The following is a 26280-nucleotide window of genomic DNA, read 5'->3' as shown; positions in this document are numbered from 1 at the left end:
ATTTTACAACCCGAAAGAGCCAGCCAAGCATATAATTGAATATGACTACAATGACCTAAAATGTCAAGTCATAAACTATTTTCCCTTTAGACAGTGGCATACTTTAGCATACCCCTCAACAGAAAACTGTTGAAGGGTATGCTAAGCAGGTTTCACCGCATGGGATCGTTCTGTATACAGGAGACACCAGGTAACAAGAAAAAAAGGAGACCGCAGTGTGCAGGAGTATGGTAAGTGTGATGAGCAATTTTAGGCAGTCATACAATTGTATATCTTTTGATCAATTGAACCCGTAAACAATTAGCAGATGTGGTTCAAAATTCACTCAAATATATTGATTTTGAAAAGCATATTTCTGTGCACATTATTTTTTGTCTGCAAGTTTATGAAATGCTAAGAGCCATTTGGAGCCTAATCTGGCTGATTACCGAATAACTTACATTCAACTTGTTAAGAAGAGTGTGTGAGAAAACTGACTGATCATAATCTATCTTCCTATGACTACAGTCTGTAAAACCTTCTGTCGTATCACGAGTATGAATGCTAAAAGATATCTATTCATATTGGATCCATTTGTTTTTTATACCTTGGTTTTCCATAGCACAGCAGCAGCTGAGAGTAATCCAGTCCAGCTGACTGTTTTACCAGCATTGGAATGGTTATTTGGATTACGCTTTGCTGGCTGAACACATTCTGTTTAGATTAGTCATCACTTCCTGCTATTCCTAGTTTAGAGCTATGTCAAAGTGATACTGCCCTGTCATTGGCTGCTGGATCTGAGCACAAGTGTTTGTGTCCTATGTTCCTATGCTATGAACTGCTATGTCACACTTTGTTATTGATGACCCCTGAACCACATGATGGTCAATTCTGGGAAGGCAGGGGGAGATTCCCCGAAAGGTCAACATGTTCAGTACACAACTCAGACCAAGCCCATTCCCAAAAACACTCTTCCTTTATCAAATCCCACATTAAACGGCTTGCGCGGAATTTGACTGTGTATGAGGTTACCTCTCTCCTGTTACAGATGTCCTGAAAAATGCTTTCTCATGAAATACAACCCAGCTTCATAGCAGCAGTTATGTTCCATCAAAAAGCATTGATCTGCTGTTACTGGCAATAAAGTTCTTATTACAACTAAGACGACTAGTCTAAGTTGCTAAACATTAATCCCTGAATGTAATTTTATTGACCCTGTGATTAATAGCTCATTAATTACAGGAACAACAGAAATACACAGTATCAGCTATTAATCAGCAGTTATAGTAACTTCTATAAGTTGTTTTAAAGCCATTTAGTAACAATTAAGAATTTAAGTAGCTTTTATATTAAACACAAATCGAAATGCTGATATGCACTGGCAACTTTTAGTTATTACACAATAACTAATGCACAGTAATTAGTTTATATAGAATGTGATTTCTTTAGAATTGCCCCATTCTGTAAATAAGTGAGATGCTCTTGAAACCCTGAATGAGGACAATTGTGAAATGCACTGTTCTGATTCCTGATGAAAGTTCTCTCTCATTGGGAGCTGCCTATGCTTTATGCATATGGCTGGTGAGTGTGATGAGACTGAACAGTTGAGCATGATGAATCATTTGTATTTTGATAAGCTACATTTTGGTTTTTTTGTTGCAGTGATTTTCATATTGAATAGTTTATAATTCACTCATGAATTAAATTACACTTTAAACTCTACTCCCTATACTCCCTGTATTGTCCTGCAATAAACTTTAAGCATGAAGTTAGGTGAGCACAGAAAAATTCTTCCCCCAATAGTGAGTATTTTGTCTAAGTTATATAGCTTATTGTTAAAATGGAGAGCTGGGTGGAATTGGTGTGTGTTAATATGCTTTGTTTGGACATCTTCCAGAGAGTAAGAGTAGCAGAATAGTATGGTAGGTTCTGGTCCTCTTTTCTGGTTTGCTAGGTATCAAACTGTACCTGATGCAGGAGAAATAGAGGGATAGTGCATTATTATTATTATGATATAGTGGCGTCAGACAGATCATTTGGGTGATAGATGAATGTGGTTAGGAGTTTATCAGTGAGAGGAGATATTGGGTAGTGGTATGTTGAGTTGTCAACTGTGGGAAAAGACTGTGGTACAGGTATATAATACAGATGCATAAATTTTATTGTGCATAATGGAGGAAAAAATTGAAGAGTACAATAATAAAACAAATTAATATAATAAAAACAAAAGTAGAAATAAAATTGAATAAAAATACACAAATAAATAATAGATAAATAATAATAATACAACTCTGATAATAAACAATATCATAAATTAAATAGCTTATATCAGTAATGGGCAGATTTTTTCAGGAGCGGGCCAAATAAAAAAGAAAAACTTTAGGCGGGCCAATATAATTTATTAAAAAACTCAAATATCAAAATATATAATACACATTTTTTGAATGGGATGGGAGGGTGTTATATAGCAGTGTTACCTCTATAAGTGCAGCGATCGTACAGACACAACATTTATTTCAGCAGGTTGTTGCAGATCCGTCTTTCTGGTGAGCCACTAACTGACAACACAGCAGCCAATCGAAATCCGCCTTAGTATATGGCCCAGCCCATCTCTTCTCACATGACTTTCAGCCATTAGGGGGCAGGCAGGTGTTTGACATACAAAGTGTCCTTTTAGGAAGGAGGATGAAGTGTAATGGAGGAAATAGCTGGGAAGGCATAAAAATGAAGGTTCTGACACACAGGGTCGGCCCTAATAATTTTATGCATATTTGAATGAAATTTTTTAAAATATTGGCGGGCCAGATAGAACCTCTAAGTGGGCCGGATCTGGCCCGTGGGCCATAGTTTGCCCATCACTGGCTTATATATATATATATATATATATATAAGCCCTTGCTAGATGTAAGCCCCTATACCTGGGAGGTGAGTGCATCTGATTTTAACAGTGTTTAAACCAGTACTCGAAGTGGAAATTTAGAAGTGGTGGTGTAGAAATTTGAAGCAATTGGCAGGGGGTCTGTGGGATTTTGGTAGTATGACATTTATTAGCCCTAGTACGCAAGACAGTCCCACCACATTCAAAACAGTCTCTTTCCTGCCTGTTCTTGCAGTTCACACTACCTGCTGATTTCTTAAGCTCAGCTCTTGTTTGGCCAGATCCTGGAATGTTGGGGCCTGTTTAGAAAATGAAAAAAAACAAATGACAGTGATGGAAACTAGATACACTAGACATATGTGCATATGTAACATATGCGCGTTTCATCACCTGGGGGTGAAATCACCCACAGGTGATGAAGCGCGTCAGGTTACGTAAGACTTGGATATCACTGTGCCGTTCAGCTACTGCACTAATTAAATGTGAGCCTTGTGCAAGATATGTTTAAGGTTTCTCCCTATTATGCTCAGCTATTATCACCATCTGGAGCAACGAATCTCGGTTTCTTGGTCACGTTCACGGCTGTTTCTCACAGTCGTGTACTCTTTCTGAAGGACGGGACTGATTCCATTCGCAGCTGCGGACATTAGACTTTGTGCTGAGTGGGATTTCTGAGCAGGAGAAGACTGTTTATTAACGCCGTGTGCCCCTTTCTTAAGACGGGACCGTGTTCACTGATTATATTCGCAATTGCGGACATCAGAGACTTTGCTGGGTGAGATGGATATTCCAGAGCAGGAGAAGACCGTTCATTAACGGTAAATATTTGCAATTTATTCTTTGCTAAAGCTCTGGGGAACTATGTATTAAATCTCATTGAAACAGATACCAGCACTTCAATCAAGGGGAGCCCATTATTCCGTAATTGTTCGGTTTGACCTTACCGGTCAGTTTCAGTGTGGCCACACCATCATATACTTCGGGAATACTACTCTGTTCTTAGCTGAGTCATTGGAGATTCATTTAAGCAGTATGATCACAATTTTTATATCTTTGGTTTCAATATTACCAGCTTCACATTATATACATCATTTGATGTTTATTCAGCTTCATTGAAGTTTATGCACTTTGTAGCTATACTGTGTGCTGCAGTTAGTTTATACTTACTGTTTGGTCAGTGATATTCCACCAAGTGTATTTACCGCTCAATTTTTATTGTTTTTATGATATTTTTCATATGTTGTTATACATTGAATAAATCACATTGCAGTTTTACCTCACGGATTTATTATTGGGTGTCTAGTGTATCTAGTTTCCAGCGCTGTCATTTATATTTTTTGGTTTTTATTGTGAGACCCCACAGGTCTGTGCAGCTGCAGGTACTGATTCACTATCACCCTTGATTGAAGTTTCATATTCATTTGCGCCAGGTTTTTGTGCTTTACCTGTTTAGAAAATGCACAGTTACTATTCATCACCGAGCAAGTAATATACACCCTAACCAGCTTCAACATTAAATCTACATAGCATTCACATTTACAAAATGGGCCTATGTCTCCTAACTAGCACATGATTAGCATTCCCATTACATCAATAAAATATATAACATTTATAGTATATTAAAGCCACACAATCCAGCAATTAGCAATAACCATACATACCCCTATATTACAGTGATACACTCCCCCACAATCCAGCCCCTTCACATTACAGTAACCCCAATTACAGAAATCGGGTATACCAGTCCCACACTACAGCAATAGCACCCTCACTCTTGCAGCAAACCGCCGCAATCCCACCACTCTTCCCACACGGCCTCAATCCCACCACTCTCCCCACACTGCCCCAATACATCCTCTCTCCCCACACTGTCCAATATCACCCCTCGCCGGCTTTGCCCCAATACCACCCTGCTGCTTACACTTCACCAATACCACCCTGCTGCCCACACTTCACCAATACCACCCCTCTCCACACATTGCCCCAATACCACCCCTTTGCCCACACTGCCCAAATACCACCCCTCTACCCACAATTGCCCAATACCACCCTGCTGCCCACACTGCCCCCGCATCACACTATTTCATACTTCATTACATTGCCCCCCCAGAATCACACTGCCCTCCCCCTCAGCATCACACTGCCTCCACCCAGCAACACACTGCTCCCCCTCAGCATCACACTGCCCCCCCCAGCATCACCCCCCCAGCATTACACCCCCCCAGCATTACACCATTCTTTACTTACCTATCTTCAGATATCTCCTCTTCTCTACATTGTTCCTGTGCCTGCTACAGAAGAAACCCCAGCAGACTAATGAGGGTCCACCCCCAAAAAAAACTTTGATTGAAACAGATTGTTCATGACAGCACCAGTCAGGGCTGCCAAGAGGAATTCAGGGCCCCGGTACAACAAATTCATGGGGCCCCCCTTATAGTCGAGTAAGCTAAAAAAAAAATTGCGGCGCCACAAAATTTTTCGGAGGTGTGGTCATGCATTTGGGGGCGTGGCAAATGCGCCATTGGGGCGTGGCTAACACAAAATCACTAGGCTCTCAATTCGCCGGAGCATCACATATGTCCAAGCACTCCTGACTTTCAGGACATCTAGCACCACAGTGTAGTATACAAAGAATGCAGTGTGTACACAAAGAGTTCAGTCTTGGCCTGCACCTTACATTGGGCACAACACTCACCAAAAATTGCCATTGTCCCTACTAGAATCACAACATTTCACATACTGTCCTGCTCTCTCCTACCTGTTCTTCTCACTTTCACCACCTGTGGCTGCATGTTTCTTTAGCTGCGGCTTGTCTGGATCCTGGAATGCTGGGGGCCCTATTTGGAAAAAATGGCTACATTTAGATAATTCCAAACAACCCTGGCGTTAAATCAATACCACCCTTGATTAATAATTAGGCCTTCCTCCAGCTCCAATATTACAATAATGTAATATTCATCATCACCATGCCTTATAATCACACTGCGCCCTCCATGCTGCTTTTGCCCCCTTCACCTGGCTCCCCTTCATCACACTATACTATGCTGCTCCCCCCCTTTTTCAATCCCACTGTGCCATGCTGACCCGTTTTTTAACCCCACTGTGCCATGCTGACCCCTGTTTGTTAACCCCACTGTGCCATGCTGCCCCCCTATTTTTTAACCGCTCTGTGCCATGCCCCCCCTCGTTTTTTAACCCCTCTGTGCCCCCCATTTATTAACCTCTCTGTGCCATGCTGCCCCCCCCCCCCGTTTTTTAGCCCCTCTGTGTCATTCTGGCCCCCCCCCCCCCATTTTTTAACCCCTCTGTGCCATGCTGCCCCCCTTGTTTTTTAACCCCTCTGTGCCATGCTGCCCCCCTCATTTTTTAACCCCTCTGTGCCATGCCCCCCGTTTTTTATCCCCTCTGTGCCATGCTGCCCCCCCATTTTTTAACCCCTCTGTGTTATGCTACCCGCCTGTTTAACCCCTTTGTGCCATGCTGCCCCCCCATTTTTAACCCCTCTGCCCCCCCTCGTTTTCAACCCCTCTTTGTCATGCTGCACCCCCCTTTTTTAACCCCTCTGTGCCCCCTCACCCATTTTTTAACCTCTCGGTGCCCCCCCCCCTCATTTTTAAACCCCTCTGTGCCCCCCCCCCTTGTTTTCCTCCCTTCACTTCACTTTTCTTTTCTCTTCTTTCTTGGTATGAACCAATACCTCATGCTTTCATTTTGCCAGATACACACAAATATCCAGTGCTAAGGATAAGTGCTGACAACAACTGCATTTTTGTGATATTTAGATAGATAGATAGATAGATAGATAGATAGATATATTTATATTTATAAATTTATATATTAAAAACACAGACAAAGTAGAAAAAGTGTTTAGGTTAAAAAATACAGAGTAAAATATAAAGATTTAAAAAATAAATAAGAAAATACATGGCAATAAACCAGTGGTTCCCAAACTTTTGCAGTTTGCGGCACCCTTAGAGTCTCCAAATTTTTTCAAGGCACCCCTCCAAAATAATTACTGAACAGTCCTGTTTTAGAGGTAGTTGGGTCAAAAAGTTGTAATAAGTATTTAGGTCACGACAGAAATACTTATTTAGTTGTATGCAAAAATGCCCCTCTGCATCCAGGCACACTGCCCCCTCTACATCCAGGCACACTGCCCCCTCTGCATCCAGACACTCTGCCCCCTCTGCAACCAGGCACACTGCCCCCTCTGCACCCAGGCACACTGCCCTCTCACGTTGCCCCCTCTGCCCTCTGTCACGCTGGCCCCCTCCTCTGCCCTCTGTCCCCCTCCACTGTCCTCCTGATCTGCCCTCTGTCCTCCTCCTCTGCCCTCTGTCCTCCTGGTCTGCTCTCTGTCCTCCTGGTCTGCCATCTGTCTCCCTCCTCCTCTGCCCTCTGTCCCCCTCCTCCTCTGCCCTCGGTCTGCAATCTGTCCCCCCTCCTCCTCTGCCCTCTGTCCCCCTCCTCCTCTGCCCTCTCTCCCCCTCCACTGTCCTCCTGATCTGCCCTCTGTCCCCCTCCTCCTCTGCCCTCTCTCCCCCTCCACTGTCCTCCTGATCTGCCCTTTGTCCTCGTCCTCCTCCTCTGCCCTCTGTCCTCCTCCTCCTCTGCCCTCTGTCCTCCTCCTCTGACCTCTGTCCCCCTCCTCTGCCCTCGGTCTGCCATCTGTCCCCCTCCTCCTGTGCCCTCGGTCTGCCATCTGTCCCCCTCCTCCTGTGCCCTCGGTCTACCATCTGTCCCCCTCCTCCTCTGCCCTCGGTCTGCCATCTGTCCCCCTCCTCCTCTGCCCTCGGTCTGCCATCTGTCCCCCTCCTCCTCTGCCCTCGGTTTGCCATCTGTCCCGCTCCTCCTCTGCCCTCTGTCCCCCTCTGCCCTCGGTCTGCCATCTGTCCCCCTCTTCCTCTGCCCTCGGTCTGCCATCTGTCCCCCTCCTCCTGTGCCCTCGTTCTGCCATCTGTCCCCCTCCTCCTGTGCCCTCGGTCTGCCATCTGTCCCCCTCCTCCTCTGCCCTCGGTCTGCCATCTGTCCCCCTCCTCCTCTGCCCTCGGTCTGCCATCTGTCCCCCTCCTGCTCTGCCCCCCTCTGCCCTCGGTCTGCCATCTGTCCCCCTCCTCCTCTGCCACCCTCTGCCCTCGGTCTGCCATCTGTCCCCCTCCTCCTCTGCCCTCGGTCTGTCATCTGTCCCCCTCCTCCTCTGCCCCCCTCTGCCCTCGGTCTGCCATCTGTCCCCCTCCTCCTCTGCCATCTGTCCCCCTCCTCCTTTGCCACCCTCTGCCCTCAGTCTGCCATCTGTCCCCCTCCTCCTCTGCCCTCTGCCCTCGGTCTGCCATCTGTCCCCCTCCTCCTCTGCCCTCTGCCACCCTCTGCCCTCGGTCTGCCATCTGTCCCCCTCCTCCTCTGCCCTCTGTCCCCCTCTGCCTGCCATCTGTCCCCCTCCTCCTCTGCCCTCGGTCTGCCATCTGTCCCCCTCCTCCTCTGCCCCGCGCCAGGCAAAAAAGAAAGAAAACAGAAACTTACCAATCCGCGCGGCGCCGGGACCCAGCAGCCTCCTCTCTCCCGCAGCAGTCACTGAATGACGTCAGTGACAGCTGCGGGAGAGAGGAGTCTGCTGGGTCCCGGCGCCACGCGGATTGGTAAGTTTTTGTTTTCTTTCTTTTTTTTTTTGGCTGGCCCGCGGCACCCCAGTGACAGTGCCGCGGCACCCCTGAGAGCCGCGGCGCACACTTTGGGAACCACCGCAATAAACTAATATTGACTTGCTTCTTCAGTGGGCTCAGGATTATGTTGAATAAGCATATATTATACTTTATATTATTGGTTATTCATCTATTTATTGTTATTTTATTTTTATTTAATTATGCATAATTCTCTGATACTGTAATGTATTTATATTTTTTTTCAGGCTTTAAGTTATTTCATTTATTTCTAATGTTTTAAATACATTTTTTATTTATTATATATATTTTTTTTACTATTTCCTGAGTTTACTGGTCATTTATAGTTGTAGTATTTAATTTATATAAATAGATGAATCTTTCATTTTATTTCTACTTTTATTTGTATTTAATTTATTATATTATTGTACACTATTCTTCCTTCATTACCATTCAATTTTTATGCCTATACCACATACTTCTATATTACCATGCTACACCCTACATTTTCTTACAACCTACACCCCAACACACCACTAACCAATTTTACCTCTTCTTCCTCTCTCACTGACACACTCCTAACCACATTTTTCTCATACCACCTATTCTACTCAACAATGTTAGAATAACCTAACCCTAGCCCTTTATTTCCTCTTTACTCCTCCATGGCAGCTTTTACGGTGGATAGGTATCTCTTTTAGTTAGGTAGAGACAAGTCAAACAAAAAACTCCCCCAAACTGTATATAATTCAGCTCCTCCCCTTCCTGCATGTCTCTTGCTGTCTCTATTTAGGTAGGTCATGTAGTAGTTTGTTATTTTATTTCTGTAGTGCAGGACTTACCTGGTATAGACTACAGCGATGCACTGTTCAGAATGTTTACATCTGCAATAGTTAGAAATAGTCATTGAGGGTGGTCCTATGGGCAAGATGCCACATGAGGGGTTTCTGGCTCTTGGAGAAATAGAATCACAGACAGATTTTATTTAATTATAACATCAAGCTTTCCAGGAACCAACAAGGAATCTCTCAGGTGGTGGCAAAGTCCACAACTCAAAAGAAAAAGAATGTCCCTTTCAAAGCCAGAGTGGGCTTTTAATCCCAACAGCATGCTGTCTAGAAGAAATAGCAAAAGGTGTATGGTCACAGAAGGAGAAGAAACATCATGTAAACATCTTGGAAACAAGCAGTTGAGAAAGCAATCTAACATTTCCGTCATCAATTAAGTAAAAATAAATGAGTATAGTCAATCAACATGACTTTGATGGCCTTCATAAATCGATGGGAAAGGAACCAGAAGCAGAGCAATGATGGTAGAAAATTATGTTTTAGGCATAAAGGAATGTAAAGGCAATGTCAGCATAACATAAAGCAGAACAATCAGAACATAGTATCCAATTACCTCAGTTACAGACAGATCCAAAATGGCGAGATGCCAGAATGCCAAGGTACCCAGATTTCTTTCTTGACCCAGAATCCCAGAAACAGAAGGAATAGATGCATTACCAGCCCCATGGATGTTCCAAATAGGGTACATCTTCACACCATTTCTACTAATTCCTCCTGTTCTGAAGATAATCAGGAAGGAGAAAGCAGAAGTATTAGCTTTTCTCATCCTTTTCCAATGTGTGACAGGCATGCCTTTTCCAATGACGTGCCTGTCAGGAATGACAGTATGGTACAGACAGCAACTCTTGTAGTTCTATCAATCACACAAATGCAAGTATTTACAATTCCATGTGACCCTGCTTTTAGTTAGACACTCGATCCCCTCACTAGTCACTGGCCACTGTCAGGCATCGAACACCCAGCCCACAACACAAATCCAATTATTTTAATCTATCTCCCCAGCACTGACTATCTGGGGAGATAGCTACACCTATGTGCTCCACCTGTGATCCGGTGCTCTGTGTGTAGGGAAGTGTGATGACTTAACCCTGTCGGCAGCATGAACCTGCAGACTGCCGGAGAAATAATTAGTCTCTCCCTTACGGGGTCTCTGCCTTTTTGCCACAAACCCCTCCTCTTAACTTAGGAGAAGCCTAGGAGAAGCGCATACTACAGAGAGCGCAAAACTGCCCTTCTTGCCACACCTGGAAGATGCTCAGAGACAAAACCATAGCCTTTACCACTTTAGGAGAATATGTTACACCAGGGTCCAGTCTTATATCAATATTAAAAACATAGCTTTAATGGCTTGGAGATTGAGCTGGACTTGCTCAGGGGTAAAGCAGTTTTAGAATCAGTACACTCTTACATGCAAGGAAGAAGAATCCATATACAGTTTACTAATGTATATAGAAAAGGTTTGTGGCTTGGTGTGAGTCTAAAATGAATCCAACTTCAATGATTATTCCACACATTTTATACTTTTTGCTTTAGCCACACTCAGGTTTCTGCAATAAGTATCCTTCTTCAATACCAAATTAGCTTCAGAACTGATTTTTTTCAAGCAGTAAAAAGGATCCATCCCTCAGTCAGACCTTTTATGGCCCTAATGGAACCTCTATTTAGTTCTCAAAACACTGACAGAAGTACCAAGAAGTACCTCTAAGATGGATTACTTTTAAAGTATTGTTCCTAGTGGCAGTTACCTCTGGTGGGAGAGTTGAAGCATTGTGAAGTTGGGTACAGAATTGTGCAAAGCAGCAGGATGTACATTCTGCACTACTTCTGTAGTTATTATCCCAAAATTCCCACCCATGTTGTTTTATTTAATTTATTACGTTTCAGCGACAGCTTGGGAAGTAATTATAGACATGGAGGAAAGGGAAGAGCTATATTATACATTGTCTGGGACCTGTATCTACATAACTAAAGGAGTTACTTACTCATTTTAAAAGTTGTTGGGGTGTATTCAAGGAAAATGAATTAATGGTAAGCATAATTTGCATTTTCTCCTGCATCTGGTACAGTTTAATACCTAGCCAATCACAACAAAATCATATATTACCTTTATTTCCACCACCACCACTTTTTTCTGGTAACCTCACCAGACCTAGAGCAGAAAAACAAAGCCTACCACACTAGACTCCTCCGCTCAAAAAGATATTCAAACAAAAGATAATAACATACACCAATTTCTTTCAGTGCTCCACGGAAACAAACTATGTATCTGCTATTTACTTGTCTTACTAGGTGGTGACACATGTGTATGTAGCACCGGGAGAGGGCTGGCAAATTTTTGCCTTGGGGGCAAGATACGACTCAGCAGCCTATTAGGAACATTTTAAAGGAAAAAATGCAGGTGGCCCAGTGACCCAACCCAAGGTAGCCCACTATGGGACCGGCCCTCCAGCCCAGCCAGCCCCTTTGGCTATTGTGGAGCTGTATGTGCTTAACAAACGCAAAGCTCAATCCCACTACTTTACTTTTACATAAAGCCGCTTATATTTATGGAAGGGGGTGGCTAAAATATAATGTTTTTAATGATACATGGTGGCAAAGGAAAGCATAATATACTAGCCAGGCAGATCATTGTACACCTCTTCATACCACTTACAGGTAATTGGACCTGTAGCACCCAGAGCCGGATTAACAATAGGGCTAAAGGGGCTACAGCCCAGGGGCCTCGAGCAGCTGGGGGCCCTCCGGCATTCATCGGGTCGGGTCCGACTGTCACCTGTTCAAGGAGAATGGCAGGCAGCTAACAGCAAATGTTATGCTGTTAGCTGCCTGCTGTCACTGTAAGGCTTACGCAGCACGCAGTAATCTCTTTAGTGAGGAGATCTCATGAGAGTGAGACTATAGGGGGGGCCTCATGGCTGGGGGGGCCACATGGGGGGGGCCTCACAGTACCCTTAGCCCGGGGGCCTTCCTTCCCTTAATCCGGCCCTGGTAGCACACCATTAAACCTGCAGGGGGCCATCCTAGAACTTGTTTACATGTGGAAAAAACACCACACAAATCTTGTGCCTAACTAGTCTCACACCACTGTAATCCAAACTTTGGAACACCAAGCTCTGTTCTCTTTTTACAGAAAGTTCTGGTTGCAACACTCAACATGCAGCTGACAGGACTTGATAGATTATTCTAATGTTCTCTGACATCTCTGTTTCTACTTCACATATAAGTATGTTGTGTAAACAATGGAAAACAAAGCAGAGAAATGTATTATCTGCATGAAAAATGTACGAAAAACTAATAAAATAAAAATAGTGGGAAAATGTGAACTGGCTGCATCAGCAGTGTATTATTTTCTTCCAAATGTATAATTTGAGCACAGGGCCAATAGCAAACATTACTCTGTATGTCCTCCACATAATTGAAAATACAAGTGTAATATCACAATACACTAGCATTATAGCTAAAAAGTAGCATGTGAAGTATACTGTGGAGTTTAGTAAACAGAAAGCTGACTTCAACACAGGCAGTGGGACCAGGGAAGATTACTCCTCACTGTTGAGTCTATCCATTATCTCTATCCAAATGCAAGCTACTGTATGTCTGACTATATTCAGGAAAATATTGAGCATTGCTATCATGCTATCACAGTGAATAACTGTTCACTGTAATCCTACTATATAAAACACTACGTAATGTACTGATTATAATTAATGATATCTATGCACAATGCAATACCATGGGTCCATGTCCTAATAATTGTAGTCCTCAACCTAACACTGTAACAGTAACAATAGTGTAGAGTCACTCACATACATACACAACTAGGAGTTTCGTTACCATCTAATGCCTGGGTATAGTTCTCAAGGTACCGTTGCAGCCCTGAAAATGACTATTTGACTAAGGTGTACCCATCTTTGCCATTTAGATTAATGTAGGCCTTTAAACAAATAACACTGTAGAAAATAGTGTCAATATCTCACTTCTTAAACTCCAGGGTATCTGATCTAGTCAGAGAAAGTGTTTAACAACGTTCCACTTGATCAGGGCCGGACTGGCCATCTGGCACTTCTGGCAAATGCCAGAAGGGCCGATGGCCAGAGGGGCCGGTCCCCATGTCCGCCAAGCAGCAACACTCAGCGCGCTGCTCGGCGGATGGAGAATCCGTGACAGCCGCCTATGAGAGAAATCACATGGGATGGCACCTGTTACGTGGTGCTGTCCCATGTGACTGCTCGCATAGGCGGCTGTCACTGATTCTCCTTCTGCCTGGCAGCGCGCTGAGTGTTGCTGCTGGAAGTAAGGTAAGTGTCTGTGTGTGTTTGTGTAATATGTCTGTGTGGCAAATAGTGTGTGGGGGGGCTATTAGTGTGGCTGTGAAGCAAATAGTTTGTGCGGGGCTATTAGTGTGGCTGTGAAGCAAATAGTGTGTGTGGGGGCTATTAGTGTGGCTGTGCAGCAAATAGTGTGTGTGGGGGCTATTAGTGTGGCTGTGAAGCAAATAGTGTGTGTGGGGGCTATTAGTGTGGCTGTGCAGCAAATAGTGTGTGTGGGGGCTATTAGTGTGGCTGTGCAGCAAATAGTGTGTGTGGGGGCTATTAGTGTGGCTGTGAAGCAAATAGTTTGTGCGGGGCTATTAGTGTGGCTGTGCAGCAAATAGTGTGTGTGGGGGCTATTAGTGTGGCTGTGCAGCAAATAGTGTGTGTGGGGGCTATTAGTGTGGCTGTGCAGCAAATAGTGTGTGTGGGGGTTATTAGTGTGGCTGTGCAGCAAATAGTGTGTGTGGGGGCTATTAGTGTGGCTGTGCAGCAAATAGTGTGTGTGGGGGCTATTAGTGTGGCTGTGTGGCAAATAGTGTGTGTGGCTAATAGCGTGTCTGTGTGGCCAATAGCGTGTCTGTGTGGCCAATAGCATGTGTGGCTAATAGTGTGGCTGTGTGGCAAATAGTGTGTCTGTGTGGCTAATAGTGTGGCTGTGTGGCAAATAGTGTGTGTGGCTAATAGTGTGGCTGTGTGGCAAATAGTGTGTGTGTGTGGCAAATTATGTGGCTAATAGTGTGGCTGTGTGACAAATAGTGTGTCTGTGTGGCTAATAGTGTGGCTGTGTGGCAAATAGTGTGTGTGGCTAATAGTGTGGCTGTGTGGCAAATAGTGTGTGTGTGGCAAATTATGTGGCTAATAGTGTGTCTGTGTGGCAAATTATGTGGCTAATAATGTGTCTGTGTGGCAAATAGTGTGTGTGGCTAATAGTGTGGCTGTGTGGCTAATAGTGTGGCTGTGTGGCCCCATGTTGCTATAGTGTGCATTTGGCCATGTTCATATAGTGTGCGTGTGTGTGCGCGCGTGCAGTATTTTAATATAATATGTGAGGGAAGGGAGGATCTTAATATAGTGTGGGAGGTAGGCTATTTAATGGTTGAGTGAGGGTGGGGGCTAATTATTTAAGGTGAGGTGAAGGAACCTTTAATTTAATGCTGGGGTGGTTTAGGGCTATCAGTTAAATAAGGGGCTAATTTTGGGGAGGAGGGCTATTTATTAAATGTGAATATGAATTATTTATTGTTGGGGATGGTTGTGGAAAATGACTATATTTATTAAACTTTAATGCTATTTAATTTATTCCTGGGACTGTTTGGAGGGAGGGAAATATGTTTTGAGTAAATGGATATACTGTTAATTTAATGTTGGGGCTGGTTGGAGGGAAATAGGTCTACTTATTAAATGTGAATATTATTATTGTAGGGACTGGAGGTAGGCCTAATTATAAAATGTGAGTGCTATTGTTTTAACACCGGGGAGTTTTCTAAATCTCATGTACCCATTTTTTTTTTCAAAATAGGGCATCCAATATTCCAGGATCAAGACTGAGCTAAAGAAACCAGCTGCTACAAGTGGTGAAAGTGACCAAGACAGGTAGGAGAGAGCAGGACAGTCTGCCAACTGTACTGAATCTGTGGGACAGTCCTGAATTTGGGTGACTGTCTCACTTAGTTAGGACTTGATCCGACTGCAAGGACAGTTGGGAGGTATGTCCAACTTCACAACGTACTGCTTGTGAAGGCAAAGCTGTGTGCTTCTAACAGTAGTGCCTGTGTATTTGTCTAAAATGATAAATGTAATGTATCTTTATAATGTATGTATCAATGCCCCATGTTGGCCACACCCAAAACACAATGAGGTCACTCCCTGTTCGGCGCCGCCGCTGCGCGGCGGCACATGTTTTCTTTCTTGCTGGGACTGGGGTGGGCCTGTGTACCCTAAATGCCAGGGCTGAATTTTAGTCCCAGTCCGGCCCTGCACTTGATCAATCAATATGTTCTCAAATACCTTGCAAGAGTAAGATGTAGTCTTACACAGTAGCGTCTCCTACTGTAGTCTGTTTCAGTGAACCTACGATAGCTGGGTTTCCTCTCCTATCACTTGGCTTTTGTGGGGAGGATCCTGGGATGTTGGAATGCGCCAGTTCAGTTGATCCTGCTGCCTCTGTGTGTTGGCTGTTGTGGCTTCACCTTGGGGTGCTCCCAGTGGAGCTTGTTCTTGAGTCTTCCTGCAAATGATCCAGCTGAAAAAAATAAAGAGCGATGGCTGCTCCACATAGACTTCTTATCTCTCAATTCCTGGTCGCCAGGAATTGAGAGACAGCCAACAAATAGGGATTCAGGTCCTTTGGGGCTGCCTTAGAATTTTCCTGCTAACAACTTCCAGCATTGAGAACTCATAGATGACAGCTGTGGGGATACATGCATAACTACAGTAGATACAATTTCATCAGTATGTTGGACTACATTTTCTATAATCCACCCATTGCAGGCCACTGTAGATATCCTTTGGGGGAGGTTTAGTCCCATTTTGTGTATTGGGTACTATATAAAATTCTGGTACAATGGGAATATCAGTTGAAAGGTGACATGTTGATTCAAGATAAATTATCATTAGCCAAATAGGGTGATCTTAATTCAAACCAACTATCCTTATTCATATTATCTATTTCATGAAAAGCTGGACTAATATTAATAAGGGCATTCTTATAGATGTTTAGAGATATTTCCTAGGAATTTATTCCATACTAACCTTCTTTGCATACACAAATGTTAAAGGTCTGGTGTATGGTCTTTCTCATTTTGATCTACAATAAATTATTGTTACAGTTCCTCACTCGTTGAGGTCACTATTTTTTGTTATGGATTGTCATCTGGCTTCAGAGAATTATACATGTATTTATTATGAGGGGTATGGGAGTGAATCACGTATCAGTGTTGCTGTAGTTTTGCATCACTTTCTTCAGTATTGAAGTTGTGCTGTCTACACAATGGCATCATACTACAACTTCACCTCACTGACTTTTGCAGCCTCTTCTTTCATGGTTGAAAACTTAACTTAAGGTGAGGAAGTATGAAAAAAATCCTTTCCAAATATGAAACGCTACAAGTCCAGACATATACAGTATGAAACTTTTATACCAATTTCACATTTACTTACTATATTTTCTTTCTCCTGTCCACTAACATTTTTCTATCTGGTACAGTGAAGTTATTTCATAAAAAGGGACTGGGAAAATCCTTTTTCAGCTACTTGTAAGAAATATTTGGAAACTCTAACCTTTCTCTGCAAATTTTAACTTCCAACATAAACACACTGATGTTTATAAAGTTGTAGCGTGTCAGAAACAAAATGGGCTAAAGAGTTTTCTTGTTGTTCATCTCTTTATTTGTTTCCTCTCTCCTTTGACCGCAGTCCATTTATGCCAGTGGCATTCTATGCAAATTAAAGATATAATGAATGGGAGATACTTGAGAGTTTTGATTAGGAGGGACATTTTTTTCTGTCTGAGATTTCATCAATGGCAGAACCGTCTCTCTTTTTGCCGAAAATGGACGATAACACATCAATCGTACTTGCCAACTTATGGCAAGTATGGTCCAGGAGCCTGCCGGGCAGGGCCGGATTAACCCGAGGTCTAACTGGGCTACAGCCCAGGGGCCTCGGGCATCCAGGGGGCCCATGAAAGTACTCAGCTGCTGAGCCTGTCATTGTAGTCCTCCTCCCTCAGTAATCTGCTTGCTGAGGAGATCTCGTGAGAGTGAGACTATGAGTCTCACTCTCACGAGATCTTCTCAGTAAGGAGCTTACAGCGAGCCGCGGAAGGAGGACTACAGTGACAGGAGAAGAAAGTAAGCGCTTGGGGGGGGCCTCACAGGGGGACGGCAGGCGGCTCACAAGGGGGGCCTCACGGGGGAATAGAGGCCTCCTTAGCCCAGGGGCCTCCATTCCCTTAATCCGGCCCTGCTGCCGGGGGAAGGTGGGCGTGCAGGGGACGAGGCTCTGAAAATTGCATCATTTTGGCCCCGCCCCCGTGACTTAATGACGATAAATGCGTCATTTAACGCCGCGATTCCCGGTGAATAGCGGCATTTTGGACCTAAATCTGCCCATTTCACTAGGAAGTGGGCAGATCCGGGAGATTGCCACACTCTCCCGGGAATCCGTGAGACTCACACTAAATTCGGGAGTCTCCTGGACATTCCAAGAGAGTTGGCAAGTATGACGTCAATACCTTTCTTTTACTTGCACAGTAAGGGACGTATTCAATTGTTCCTCCGGCCGCCGGGAAAACGAGCGCGTTAAAACTATTACCGTTTATACGGTAATATTGAGCGTAAAAAACGTTAATACGGTAGTTTACTCGCTGAATTTCTGAGCTGCAAGATGAAATTCAGCGAGTAATAGTTTTAACGCGCTCATTTTCCCGGCGGCCGGAGGAACAATTGAATACGCCCCTAAATGTAAGAATAATGTTAACTATTTCTCTTGAGTTATGGAAAACATAATGTCTATATTTACAGAAAAAAATATACATTTTGTGCTGCTTCACACAACATTATCAGAAAGGTTGGGGACTAGTGACTTACATTCTAGCCAGAGAGTTATCAATCCTTCTCACTGCTTCACAGTACCCCAAAAAAAGGGCATGTTCCTATCTCGCCTATAGCATAAACGCAATCAGTCCCTATCTTCTGCAAAGAGTCCAGGAAGTAAATTTATCAAGCTGCGAGTTTCCGGCGAGTTTGAAGAGTGGAGATGTTGCCTATAGCAATTAATCAGACTATAGTTATCATTTATTTAGTACATTCTACAAAAGGATAGCTAGAATCTGATTGGTTGCTATAGGCAACATCTCCACTATTCAAATCCGTCGGAAACTCGCAGCTTGATAAATTTACCCCCAGGCCTTCAGTGGTTGAAATGGGTGTGCCAGGGGCATGGGTTGTTATATCAAGGATATGGCCTAATTTGTAATGATTTTTCAATAGAGAATGTTTGCAGTATGCCAGTTAGTGAGGCAATGACAGTATGTCTATAATCTGTGCATTATTTAAATATGTTACTTCTAGCTGTCTTATATAAACGAATTTGCATTTTAACCTTAAAACATAAATTTACTACGTGATTGAGAAAAATGTTATTATTTATCTTGTTTAAATCTGTAGAACTACAGTCTCTTGGATAACGCAGTAGGAATTGGAGAACATTTTTCTGATGGCAGATTTTGTTTCTACACAAGATAAATGAGAAAGTGGAGTTTGTTGGTAAATATTTCTCTTTCTATGTAAGATATTGTGGAATGTACATCGCTGGCAGCACAACAGAGGAACATATTGTCAGTTACCATTCACTGAATACTTGTTGCTGACATGTTTAGAATACCATCTATAACATGTAACTTCACTGTTCCACCCATAAACAATTCTTACATGATAAGAAGCTAGCAGAAAAGAGACTGTCAGCTGTCAGGTGACAGGATCCTTTTTGCAGGAACAGGACCTGATATGTGTGTGGTGTGGAGGTTATAGCTGAAAACAACTTAATTGAAATGGCTATAAGTTAATAGTCATAGGGCCATATTTAGTGTTGCACATAGATCACTTTTCTTGCACTCATTTCTCTACTCTGCATGCAAAAGAAGTATGCATCCATATACAGATTTTTGCATATAGGAGACATTCATCCCTTTATGCGTGAATAGACGGAAAAGGGGCAAGTTGAATACAGCAATGGCATGTTCACCTAAGAGCAACATAATTAGATGTATACACATCACCAGATACGCCTCTTAGGAGTTGTATCTCTTTCAGATGGTATAATGATAGATATAGATGATTGCTACGGCCAGGGGCGGATCCAGAAGTTAATTGTACCGGGGGTGATTTAGGAGGGGGGCGATTTAGCCCCGCCCCCTTTTTGACACCTAAGGCTGCTGACGGCTGCACACTATGTGCAGATCCGTTCAGCAGAGAGAGTTAGGGAGAGAGTCCTGCCCGGCTGCTCAGTTGGGCAGGACTCTCTCCCTAACTCTCTCTGCTGAACGGATCTGCACATAGTGTGCAGCCGCCGGCAGCAAGCCCCTGCTAGGGGGGGCGATCGCCCCGATCGCCCCCCCCTGGATCCGCCACTGGCTACGGCTTAAGGGTGAGATCTGTATCGCCACTACTGTAAGCTTTCATACATATAGGTTGTGCTGTGCCTTTTCGAGATCCTACATATGACATACTCTCTCCCACACCATCAGCTTCCTGTATATGTAAGCTACACTTCTATCTCAACTGGACCAAAACAGCTCCTAGCCCACAAAAGGAAGCATCCATACATATCAAGTTTTCTGAAGTCAGCAGTCACTGGTACTGGTGCCCTGGTTAGAGCTACTTGCAGATGTCTGAAAGCCTCCTCACACAGTAGTGTCCAGTCCAAGGCTCAGGCAAATCTTTTTGTGGTCAGGTCAGTCTAGCAATGGTGCTCTATGGAGCAGGAACTTCTAGTAGTACTCATCAATGCCCAGGAAGGCTTAAACCTGTCATTGGTTGGTGCACCGTGGCTAGGATAGTCATTTATTAAATGTGAATGCTGTCAATTAAATTCTGGGGATGATTAAATATAAAAAAAGCTACTGATTTAATGTCCAGCTGATTGAAGGTGATGGAGACCTAGATTGTTCTCGCACTGCTCAACTTCCCAGGAGGTCAATAATAACTATCTCTTCTCCAAACAGGAATACAACATTCCAGGATCCGGCCAAGCAGCGGCGGAGTTTAAGACACCAGCAGCAGCACCAGGTAGTCAAAATTACAAAAGCAGGTAGGACAAAGCAGCACAGTGGTGGATATTGTGGTAATAAAGGGCTAGGCATATCCACACAGTAGGAAGGCTAGGCCTCACCAGTGATGCACAACTGCTCAGAGGCAGCATCTATGCCAGTGTTTTCTCTTGCCCAGGGCACTAAAATATCTAGTTACGGCTATGGTTAAACTAATATATTAACTCTCAAATTTCTGTTGAAGAGAGCGCTGCGCTTTGGTTCGTGATCCCCTGTGGTCTAGGGACCAGAAGTGGTGCACCGCCAGGTCCAGTCTGCGCATAGTTACTGCGCATGTGCAGCTTCTTTCTTGAGTTCCCAGCTCTCTCCCTGTTACTGATATCCGAGCAAGATTCATTTGTGACTGGCTGTGCTGCGTAGGAGTCTGTTATAAGCAGCGTGTTAGAAGCTGCGTGTGAAGAGGGTAATAACAGATGCTACATGCATGTGCAGCTTAAAAATACTGTCTGCCTTGCATATAAACAAATAGATGTACTACACGGCTGTGAGGTACATAACCTCTACTGAGACTGTATATCTAATACAAGCTGTGTCTGTGTTCCATAAGACTTGCTGCATATATCTGTATACCTGTTCACCTGCAACAGCTACAAACTTGTATCCTGTATCCTGCAAGGTATATATGCTTCACTGTATCCTATTACATTAATAAGCCAACGTTCCTGTTTGCGTTTATAAATGTTTGGATTCACCTCCTTCTCACATTCCGCTATAGCATATTCAAGACCTCGGCTCATAGCATCCGCCAATAGGTTATCCTAATAAGTTCATGGAATCAACTATAGTTAATGCTGTCCCAGCCTACTATAAGAAGGAGGATGATAAGAGGAGCAGTCTCTGCAATACTTCAATAGTTCCAGTTCAGACTGGAACCAATGGCACTTTCCTCAATGCCTGCCATTTCCTCTATGATTGATCTCTTCTCTCCTTCATTACAGTACTTTCCTCTATAGCAGTATTCTTCTCTATTGTCAAACATCCTTCTCTCTCCCTGCTTCCATGCTCATTCTTTTGTGCCACCAGGTACTGTGGGAGTGTGCTCCTATATCACATCCACTCATCAGATTCAGGGTTCCTGGGGGATGTAGTTTTTAGCGCCTGGGGAAAGGCAGGACTGCCTTAGGCTACAAGCTCCTCCTCCACTCTCTCAGCTCCCGGGCCTCAGCCTCCCAACACAGGTAAGCGCCAGGACCTTGTGTTAAACTGTACTATATGAATCAATTAATGAAAATACACTACTGAAGACCAGTGTTTGGGACACTGTTGGGACAACCAGTGTTTTGGGACACTATTTACTGTCTGCCAAACATCTCTTCCCTCAACAACACATGTGCAAGCACTGTTTACCAATGCATGTAATAAGTGATCTTGTTTCACATATGGTATCACTGGTTTTCCTAACATCAGTGGTTACCAATCCTTAAACAGCAATCCTTGCACTCAACAAGAGTTAATCCTTTTGTAAACTGATATACTACCTTTCTATTTCTCTAAGAATAAATGTAATCCCCAATGTCATTAGCCAACATGTACTCCGAAATAACAGAGAGAGAGAGACTTGAGTGTGGCGAAAAAAGGTCACAGCTTTATTACATTTGGATTGGAATGTGAAATGGAGGCAACAGAACAACACTACATTACACCAGCCCCTACAATATCTATAAGCACTTGTGTCTAGGCCTTGGAGACTGCACCCCCTTCCTGGCATTGAACATAGCTCCCACAAGGGTGGTATTGTGCATTTCAGCTGCAATGCAAAGAATATCCCTTAACCTCTATCGTGGCGGCCCGCAGTGCTTTTCCACCTTCAGTGTCACCCGTCTGCAAATCAAATATGTTATAACAGCAAAATAGATTTCTTATGACAACTGCCTAATTGGGATGAGTGGGTGGTAATTGAAATCAAAAAGTGTTCTAAACACCTCCAACTCTCCTCATTTTCAGCAGCACTATGAAAGGATGAGGGCTAGCAATGGCCAGCCCTCTCTCCCAGCCTTTAGTCAGGGATAGGGCCTTTTTCTTATTGTCTGTGCAAATTAGCAGTTGGCGAGGGAAGAAAGTAACATGGTCTTTTGTTCTTACAACTTTTAAACATCCTCCCCCTGCTCCCATTGCGTAAAGGCTTGAGGGCACACCCCTTGAGCCTGTTAGAGCCTTTGTTTTCTTATACTGTATAAGAGAGCTGGTTGTAGTTTTTATATTTTAATAATATTTCTATGCCTGAACGAGGTACCCATATCTATTAGATGTTGAAGGCTTTGTCAACACAGAGAATCTCTAACCCAAACTTGTCAGGGATAGCCACCGTTAGCCACTCCCTGATTTAATATCTTATCATATATTCAACCAGTTCCACAATAAATCACCTCTCTTTTGTCAGGAAACCTCTTCTAACTACCTTTACCAGTCACAAACTGCACTCTGTGCACATGTGACTTGGAAGTATTAAATGTATGGGGTTACACACAATTCCAGCACTCAATCCTCCTCTCACCTATCGCACAGGTTACAGATTTGCTAAATCGCCCCCAAATAGAACTCACACAACCACACACACTTCAGTTTTGCCACCACCTATTGAATAAGGGCAATAGGACCCCGATATACTGCCCCACACTGGCACACAATGAGTACTCCGTTTTTACACACAGGTTAGCAAAGCACACACCAGCAATCAAAGGGTTAACACTTAACCCCTCAAGGCTCTATGACACAAATGTACATGCAGGCACATATTACGCTTGGTATCATCATCATCACCATTTATTTATATAGCGCCACTGATTCCGCAGCGCTGTACAGAGAACTCATTCACATCTGTCCCTGCCCCATTGGAGCTTACAGTCTAAATTCCCTAACACACACACACAGACAGACAGAGAGAGAGAGAGACTAGGGTCAATTTTGTTAGCAGCCAATTAACTTACCAGTATGTTTTTGGAGTGTGGGAGAAAACCCACGCAAACACGGGGAGAACATACAAACTCCACACAGATAAGGCCATGTTCGGGAATTGAACTCATGACCCCAGCGCTGTGAGGCAGAAGTGCTAACCACTGAGCCACCGTGGTATAAAAATGTATTCACAATTCACACCTCAGCATTTAAAGGGTTAGCATGGTCAAGCAATCTATCCCTTCTAAACAGGCAGTGATTTCATTTACAGCAATAAGGACAGCACTAATTAACTTTTAGATTTAATGTACAAAAAAGTAAAATGCTTACAATATAAAAACAATTAATAAAAGTTGACGTGACATAACATAAGCAAAACATGTAAAATAAAGGGACAAAATTCAGAGTATATTTAAAAGACATTCTGCCCCATCACTTCGTAGCCGCCACTACTCTATGGGATTTTTTAATAATAACCCTGTTGGTAAATCTAAAGGAGTGGCAATCCTATTCTCCCAGAGGTTTCAATTCACAGATACTACAGTGATCAAAATTGGCGAGTGCAGGGGCCTTTGGGTGAGGGGAAAACTATTTTGTCACCTCTTTACCTTTGTTAATTTATACGCTCCGAACCAGGGTTAGTCGGCTTTCCTAGCACATACCTTGGACTTGATTGACAAATACAAAGAGGGTGTCCTTGCAGTGTTCCCTCTAAGCTGAGCAACCTGGAAATGGAAATAGAGTTAAACCTGTATCTTACTAGGAAACATCCTGCAGATTGTGAATGCAAACCTTTCGGGTGGAGCCCTCATTAGAGTGATCTTTTAACTCTTTCCTTTCTAGATTGATCAGCTTAGAGGGAACACTGTTCCTTGTAGTAGGCAGAGATTTTAATTGGGCTATTGATCCCCAAGTAGACACGATGGGACGGGGTCCCAGGCTACCTTTGCGAGAGACTAGGAAAACCAGGAGCAATTTCCATGAGTGTCACGAACACGCTCCCAGCTGCCGTGAATTTGGGGTGTTTGCTGTATGAGGTCACACACAATTTCAGCCTGCAGTCTCTCTCACCTATCACACAGGTTCTAGACCTACGGAATCGCCCCCAAACACAGCGCTCTCACCCCCCCAGACACTTAAAGGTTTGTCACCACCTGTTGGGTACGGGCAATAGGACCCCCAATATACTGTCCCACACTGGCACACAGGCTTCTAGTTCCACAAACTAGCAAGACCCACACCAGCACACACAGGGTTACCTCTTCACACCTCCAGACTGTTACACAAATGTAAATACAAGCACACACAGCTTGTTAATCAAATGTATCAACAAATCACACACTGGCATTCCAAGGGTTAACCTGGACGAGCAATCTCTTCTAAACAGGCTAATGAATCCATTAGAGTATCAAGGACGCAACTTATTAAATTTTAGATTTAATATACGAAAATACAGGGCATTCAGATATAAAGAAAAATAATGAATAAACAATTAATATATTGACATAACCAGCAAAAACAGTTTAAAATAAAAAGGATTACATTCAGATTTGCACTTACATGAATTGCATTCTGGCCAAGGGGAATTGGCTAAGAAGATGGACAGCTTATCAATGTAACTTGATTTTCCCAAAAGTCTGACAGTTTTTTCCATCAGAACACAGATTTTTAAGCAAACTCAATTAGGACGGCATTCACAGGGGCAGTGTGAATGCTAATCTGGGGGCGGAAATGTCCCCTGGGTGTCACCTCAGGTTTGTTCAAACTTTTCCAAAGTTTTGACCTGTTGGTAATTCTTCACAGATATATCTCAGAGAAATAACACCCCCCTCAATAAACCGGTCATAATCTCCCGCACGTTTAAATACCAAATATGATGAGATTACAACAATATCCAATCTCATCCTGAAATACATATGACTATGGTTGTTCCCTGTGTAGTTGGTATCTATGTTTTAAGACCCTTGTGGGGTTTTTGCCCCTCAGTACTGAGTGCCATCCAGATTTCCCAAAATATGAACTATGACAACATTTTCCTTTGAAGGTCATATTTCTATATACCTGTATAGGCTTTCATATGCTGCCTACCAGGATCTCCAGCTGTGATTGGCACCACAAAGTTTATTCAAGTGTCTAAAGCGAACATCCTGGAAGCTGCTAAAAGTGGCAGGCTTATCTCCTCCTACTGGGATGTAAAAAGCCATCAAACACAATTCCATCAGACTCTGCGTCTTTAACTTTTACACTAACTTATCAATGGATTCATTTGATACAACCTATTTACACTGCAGTTATGAATTATCCCTTATAAATAACTGCAAGCCCTCTATGTCCACGACAATGAGCATCATGAGTTCATGGATGTTTGGCATCTCCTACATCCAACTGGCAGAGAAAACACATACTACACACTCTTGATACATTTGGATCCCCTTTAGGACTTCCGAATAGGGCAAATAGTGGGTTAAGATCATGCCCCCATATATCTTACCTTGACTTTGGCCGGTCCCTCAGGCAATGGACCTAGCGACTTAATGAACAATTGATGCAGGACCAATATTGTAAAACCTCAACAATCACTCGATGACTATATGGCTCTAAACGACAATATTGCGACTTCCAAGATCACAATCTGAGAGGTCTACAAATCTGTCATTAGAGGAATGTGTACACAACTTGGATCTTTCCTCAAACAACAAAAGGAGGCTTACAAGGAGTCCCTACTTTCCCGAATTGTTACTTTAGAGACCAAACACAAAAGTTCTCGATCTCCTGACACATATCTAGAACTTGAAACCACCTGCAGCGCGCTTAACAAATTACTAGATGATAAATCTAAATTTGCCTTCAGGAACTGTAAAACTACATTTTTTAGATGGGG

At 43.4% G+C, this 26280-nt stretch overlaps 1 long non-coding RNA gene across 1 annotated transcript; it reads right to left on the bottom strand.

Annotated features, from left to right (window-relative positions):
* Nucleotides 1-3549: 3549 nt before the first annotated feature.
* On the bottom strand, nucleotides 3550-24125 carry LOC142160399 (uncharacterized). The gene is made up of 3 exons (XR_012693202.1): nucleotides 24062-24125; nucleotides 15683-15917; nucleotides 3550-4302 (listed from the first exon to the last, which is right to left on the bottom strand). It is a non-coding gene; the product is annotated as an uncharacterized LOC142160399 (long non-coding RNA).
* Between the last annotated feature and the right edge of the window lie 2155 nt (nucleotides 24126-26280).

The sequence above is a fragment of the Mixophyes fleayi genome, chromosome 6 (assembly GCF_038048845.1).
Source record: "Mixophyes fleayi isolate aMixFle1 chromosome 6, aMixFle1.hap1, whole genome shotgun sequence".
Classification (NCBI taxonomy): domain Eukaryota; kingdom Metazoa; phylum Chordata; class Amphibia; order Anura; family Limnodynastidae; genus Mixophyes; species Mixophyes fleayi.
Note: the sequence above shows the minus strand (reverse complement) of the source record. Positions and strands in the feature narration are given on the sequence as shown.